This window comes from Saccostrea echinata, unplaced genomic scaffold, assembly GCF_033153115.1.
Source record: "Saccostrea echinata isolate AGI-Se365-2 ecotype Australia unplaced genomic scaffold, CSIRO_AGI_Sech_v1 ptg000006l, whole genome shotgun sequence".
Taxonomy (NCBI): Eukaryota; Metazoa; Mollusca; class Bivalvia; order Ostreida; family Ostreidae; genus Saccostrea; species Saccostrea echinata.
In genome coordinates this window covers 8,593,460-8,600,765 of record NW_026889755.1, presented here as the reverse complement: position 1 = coordinate 8,600,765, position 7,306 = coordinate 8,593,460, and the positions used below count along the sequence as shown (strand labels likewise).

Below are 7,306 nucleotides of genomic sequence, written 5' to 3'. Positions count from 1 at the left end.
TTCTTAACGCATCAACACCGGAAGTGATGTTATGCAGGTAGTTGCAGAGGAAAACCATATAACGGTAATTTATCCGTTTTCGTAGTTGATAGTATGGCGACCTACTTTTGCAAGTAATATATAATAATACGAAAGCATACAATGTGCTACACTTGTATTGTAATGCTGCCATTAAATAAAAAGAGAGTATTATGTGCATTAATTTAAACGTAAAAATATAATTTTAAAAATAATATGGAATTTGTGAAGGATGTAAATTGAAAATACATCATTTATAAAAAGGGGGGTGGTGGTTATGATTGGTTCCTAGTATGTTTGTATTCATTACTTTTTTGTTAAGTAAATCATGCCAACTTGCAGCTGCAAAGACCATCTGCAATTCAGCAATGGTAGGACATTAAAAGTGCATAGAATTTCGAATAAGAAAATAAAAACATCAATTATAAACTATATGATAGAACAGGGCCATCTTACGAAAAGTTGTGTTTTTTGTGTACTGCGTGTGCTGACTATGTATCTAACATACTAGATCAGAGTGTACCAAGTGTTGAAGATCAACTGGTAAAGCAGATTGTGGATATTATTAAAACAAATAACATTTCAGATGAAAATGTTCAAAAAATTGTTGAAGCCATTGGCACCAGAGAGAATTTGAAAGTTAAAAGTGACTATTCAGTTAATATTTGTAACCAGTACAAAGATGTCAATTTTCTTAAAAACAGTGATATTGACAAATGGGTCCTTGACAGAAACAATGTCATAACTTCATTTATTTGTTCTTTGAGCAACAAAAATTATGCGTCCATGTCACCCGCAGAAAAAACTAAGGTTCTTTTTGCTATAGAACATATGTACAATGTTATAGGAAACAACATTATTATGCCATTTTCCTTTAGCGTCAATTTATTGACATACTACGTTTGCACAAGTAGAGTTGTATGTGATCTGTACTCCAGCGCACATCCTGCTGGAAGTTATACAACATTGCAAAACTGGATTGGACAGCAAGGAGCAGCCCCTATCAGTGTTAGAAAAAATGATAATATTATCACATACTTTGATAACAATCAAGTATTGGCCAGAAATTGGAGAGTAAGATACGACGCCAAGGCAATTCTGAGCTACATTACAACAGTCGTTCATTTTTTCCCTACTCCGTTTACTCATCTACAGACAATTCCTGCTCTCTCTCCACGACATTGGTTGTTTAACATCAATATTAGTGAATTATCTTCATCTCTTTTTAATTATATTGATGAGTCAGAAGTTTTACTTAGATCTTTGCGTGAACATTTTATTGAAAAACGTTTACAGGCAATTTTTTATCAACAGCGCCCTGGACTTACAGAGGCAGAGGATGTCATCTCTACACTTTTAAAAAACCAGAAAAAAACCAAATATACTGAAAATTCTAGATGTAAGATAGACATGTATTCTTTCTTACCGCATTCTAACGATAATACCCCAGAAATAAAAATGGGCAATCCTATATCTGTGAACCCATGTTCTTTGAATGCTGTTAAGTGTGTTTTAGAAAAAATCAAAGATGAAGTAGACATTCCAAATAGCAGAAAGTGGTCAATTGTGGGGTGCGATGGATTGCCATATCTGCTATCCCTTAAGACCATTAATGAAAATCCAGAGTTACAAGACCTCTTCATCCAGCCCGGACTTGGTCATTTTGAAATAAACATGTCAAAAGGTGATACCTGTATATTGTATATTTAATACTCGAAGAATTTACGCATTTAATAATTTCTAAAAGAAAATCAACTTTTTTATTTAATTTATTCTTGATAATTATATTAATATTTCACACTAAATGGCCATTTTTATATTCTTATATATGTAATACAGCTGTGATAAAGATCATATGGGAAGTTATTGGCACGGATCTTGCCAAACTTCTGGGCTGTCGATCCCCCAAAGCAATGCAAGCTAATGACCATCATAAGGCCATGCAGTTTATAGAAATTCTGCTTTTTGGCACAGGTTAGTTTGAAATTGTATAAATTATTCACGGGCAGTTATATGCATTATTGGAATTTATGCATTCTTAATGGTGAAATTTTATTCTTCTAATTCTACCGAAATTAAGTAATAATTAAATTTCACAAATATAGGGGACGAGTTACTTCATCCGTATGTCAAGGAATGCTACGAAAGAAATTTGAAACCGTCAGCCACCGATTATTTTAAATGGTGCCAGAGTATAAAGGATCCTAATTACAAGTATATAGTTTATCATTGTGTATCAAATTATTAATAAAATTAAAAATAACAAGATGTGTCCGTGAAACACTGATGCCCCCGTATGGCAGCTTATGGCGAAGGTTAAAGTTTCTTCAAATGCAAGTCAAGATCCAGGCCCAAAGATAAAAAATGTTGATACCCAAAAAAAGGTCTTGTCTCAAGGAATACACCTGTGAAATTTGAAAGACCTAGATACAACTGTTCAAAAGTTATGGCCAAGGTTAAAGTTTTTTTAAATAAAAGTCAAACGTCAAGGTCAAGGTCAAAGTGGTTGGTATCCAAAGAAAGATCTTGTCACAAGGATTACATATGTGAAGTATGAAAGCCCTAGCACCAACCATTCAAAAGTTATGGCCAAGGTTAAAGTTTTTCAAAAGTAGGTCAAACTCCTAGGTCAAGGTCAAAAGGTCAAAGTGGTGGTTGGTATCCAAAGGAAAGTCTTGTCGCAAGGATTACATATGTGAAGTATGAAAGCCCTAGCTCAAACCATTCAAAAGTTATGGCCAAGGTTAAAGTTTTTCAAAAGTAGGTCAAACTCCTAGGTCAAGGTCTAAGGGTCAAAGTGGTTGATATCCAGAGGAAGGTCTTGTCACAAGGAATACACATGTGAAGTTTGAAACCCTAAGCACCAGCTGTTCAAAAGTTATGACCAAGGTTAAAGTTTTTCAAATGTAGGTCAAACTCCTAGGTCAAGGTCAAAAGGTCAAAGTGGTTGGTATCCAAAGGAAGGTCTTGTCACAAGGATTACATATGTGAAGTATGAAAGCCCTAGCACCAACCATTCAAAAGTTATGGCAAAGGTTAAAGTTTTTCAAAAGTAGGTCAACCTCCTAGGTCAAGGTCAAAGTGGTTGATATCCAGAGGAAGGTCTTGTCACAAGGAATACACATGTGAAGTTTGAAACCCTAAGCACCAGCTGTTCAAAAGTTATGGCCAAGGTGAAAGTTTTTCAAAAGTAGGTCAAACTCCTAGGTCAAGGTCAAAGTGGTTGGTATCCAAAGGAAGGTCTTGTCACAAGGATTACATATGTGAAGTATGAAAGCCCTAGCACCAACCATTCAAAAGTTATGGCCAAGGTTAAAGTTTTTCAAAAGGAGGTCAACCTCCTAGGTCAAGGTCAAAGGGTCAAAGTGGTTGATATACAGAGGAAGGTCTTGTCACAAGGAATACACATGTGAAGTTTGAAACCCTAAGCACCAGCTGTTCAAAAGTTATGGCCAAGGTGAAAGTTTTTCAAAAGTAGGTCAAACTCCTAGGTCAAGGTCAAAGTGGTTGGTATCCAAAGGAAGGTCTTGTCACAAGGATTACATATGTGAAGTATGAAAGCCCTAGCACCAACCATTCAAAAGTTATGGCCAAGGTTAAAGTTTTTCAAAAGGAGGTCAACCTCCTAGGTCAAGGTCAAAGGGTCAAAGTGGTTGATATACAGAGGAAGGTCTTGTCACAAGGAATACACATGTGAAGTTTGAAACCCTAAGCACCAGCTGTTCAAAAGTTATGGCCAAGGTTAAAGTTTTTCAAAAGTAGGTCAAACTCCAAGGTCAAGGTCAAAGTTGTTGGTATGCAAAGGAAGGCCTTGTCACAAAGAATACACATGTGAAGTTTGAAACCCCAAGCTCCCACTGTTCACAAGTTATGGCCAAGGTTAAAGTCTCATAAAATTTTGCAAAAGTGGGTCAAACTCAAAGGTCAAGGTCATAAAGTCAAATATGATGGTACCCAAAGAAAGGTCTTGTCACAGGGAATACACATGTGAAATATGAAAGCCAGAGCTCCAACCAATCAAAAGTTATGGGCAAGGTTAAAGTTGACAACAGACAGACAGACAAACAAACAGACAGACACGACAAAAACAATATACCCCCGGGATCTTTCGATCCGGGGGCATAAAAATATTCATGATGATACTTATGACTATTTTCACAATTATACAGGTTTCTCTTGGAAGCCTTTTTAACTTATACCCTAGCGGTGTACTTGTTCCGTGCTGGCATCAGACGGAACAACAGCGATGTTATACGAGCTTCCAGGGTGAAGTTTTCACCAATTTACTTTGGTATATCAAAAAGTAATTACCAAAAAATCGAGATAATGGACACCATAAGTAGACTGTGTGCTCCACCAGAATTAAAAAGATTACATTCAGCAGCATGAATCTTTTTCTCGTAAGGTATTATTTCATGAGCACTTTAAATAATAATAAGCACTGCACTCAGTAATTAAAATTATACATAGCATATATTTCTTTCCCATAGTATTTCTATATTTACATTTCTAAGTAATTTTTCTTAAGATTCTTTGCAAGAATATCTCCATTGTGACTCATAATACCATAAATGACTTCAAAGCTATAGTGCAAACGTTGGATGACATAAACAAATGCAAACTTATCATGAAGCGCTTTAAAAAAGACAAAGATACTACTGGAGAAATAGGTGCAGAGGAAATGGTTGAAGACGGGGGATGTAAAGATTCTGAGTTAGATTTATGCACATTCAGTCTGCTCTTTTGCAGCACACCTGTCAAAGCCTGAAATTATTTTGAACATTAACATATTTTACAATATTTGTATAATAAAGCATGTGCACCTTAACTCAATTTCATGATTTATTCATTATCAATTACCTCTTCAAAAGAAGGAGTTGAGAAAGTCGACATCTTTCCTGATGGACTTTTGATTATTATCAATAATTCACAGTTCGTGAGATCTTGCAATTCCTTTGCCTGATATTGAATAAAATATAATTTTTTTTTATTTTATTTACATGTCATTGAAAATATATATATATATATATATATATATATATATATATATATATATATATATATATATATACAAGTATAATTTATTTATTTTTATTTATTGATTTACTTAAACTATTATTTATTTATTCTTTAATTTTTTTTTGTATCAATTTATTCAGTTATTTTTTGTAGATTAAAACAAATATCAAAAAACAGCTGAACATCAAAGATGAAGCTGGTGATATATATCACACAGAGCTCCACAACGAAATTTTTCAGTGGCGAGCTGAATTAAGACAATCTGATTATCTACAGTCTCCTTTCGAGGACAGAGAACACACAAACTTAGGAAATAAAACGCTAGACAAAGACCTTATAAATTTTTCAGAAAAATGCAAGAACAACAGAACTTTTTATTTACAAGAGGCTTTAAAGAAAAATTCGCTAAATTTCCCTTCGGTTTCATTAGAACCAATATTTTTCACACCAGCTGAAAGAAGTACGTTTCACTCCATTGAAAACAAAACAAAAAGTGAAATATCTGTAAAAGTACAAGCCGTACTTGATGAATTAATGGATTTGGATTTTGAAGTTGGTAAATATGATGCAAACATTATAGTAAAATAAATAATATTCATTAATACTAAATACATTAAATAGCTTTTATATATGAAATTGAAATTACATTTTTTATTATTGTTATAATAAGGACAAGAAAAGAAAATGAAATGGAGGAAGCAAATACGGTGTGGGACTAAGTCTCTTTACATACAATTTTATAAAGAAATTGTTGAAATACCAGACACTTTACAGGACGTAAGGAATGTTGAAGGTGAATATTTACACGTTATCTTAAAAGCATGTTAAATTTATAATTACTTTCTTCAGTATCGTGTTTTTCCTCTTATATACCACATCTGCCCTTCCCTGCTCGTCTTCAATGAAAACTTGGTTAATTTTTCCACTTCTTGGTCGTCCTCTTTTTTTCTGACCTTTTGTATTTTTATCCGGGTAATACTTTTTCCATCCTATGTATTATATAAGAAATTATTATAATATACTTTTTTTAATTTCAAAACAAGAGTATTTATATAAATAATATAAAATAAATCTTAAATAAATAATACGTGTTATGTTTTATGTACTAAAGACTACGAAATGTTATTTAAAAATGTAATATAATTTTTGTATTTTTGACAAATTTGTTCCTCCGTAGATTTTGGCCTGAAAGATGACGATTCGCCTGTATCCGCATCAGATATTTAGTTTTTTACCACAACTTCCGGTAATTTTCATGGAGGGAACATCGCTAATCTTGTGCTTCAACTGGTAAGTGTTGTCATCTTATATTTCTTATTTTTTCTTTATTAATAACAGTGTAAATAATTATGTATATCATCAAAAAAAGATTTAGAAAATTCATTGTAAATCTAATATAGTATTTACAAGGGTTTGCGATTAATATCCATACATGTGCATAGACAGATTATTACATTCTTACCATGTTCCTTTAGCCTTCTTTTTTCTCTTCTTGTATCGTAATCTTCAAGTGCTCGTAAGAAATCAAAAAATTATGAAGAAACTTCTCCACGGGAGACGCGCTTTTATACTTTGATTTGTGTTTGTGAGTATTTCTCACATGCCAATGTGTAACATGACAACAAATCAGAATGCGATTTTTTGTTTTTGATTTTTAATAATTTTTATTTAATTTTATACTAATAAAATAGCTAAATAAAGCTATTTGTAATAGCTTTATAAAGCTATATAGCTTTTTAAAGCTATATAGCTAAATAAAGAGATCGGCTGGACCTGTATGTAATCTAAGGAAGAAAAGTTTAAATATAAGTATGTGTAGGAATCACGATCTTTTGTTGTGCCATTTTAAAGTTTATTATTGCAAAAGCAGTCTGTAATTAACGTAAGAAGGAACATTACTTTACTACGTATTATTAAATATATAGTCTGGGTTAAGCACTGGTTTTCTGTCCTTCCTTTCAATAGCTGCCGCTTGAATTTTCACAGCGCTTGCGCCCGACGTTAAAATACCTGTCTCAGTGGGGTTTTTTTGTTAGCTGAATAAGTCATTGAGAACCTTTATGTACAAAAGTCTATAAATTCACTGGACTATAATGTAAAGCCAAACTTGTTATAGTTCAAGACTGTATCATATGTAAACGAACCAAATACGGTTAACTTAATGATTACCGTAAGGTTAAAATATGGTTTCATCATACGTAGTAAATTCTTACCAACTAGGTGCGTGTTAGCCGTTAGGATTTTTTTAAGGAATCACTGTCTAGTTAGT

At 33.1% G+C, this 7,306-nt stretch overlaps 1 pseudogene; it reads left to right on the top strand.

The window, feature by feature from the left end:
- Window positions 1-346: 346 nt before the first annotated feature.
- On the top strand, window positions 347-4,786 carry LOC133180333 (uncharacterized; annotated as a pseudogene).
- Window positions 4,787-7,306: the final 2,520 nt, after the last annotated feature.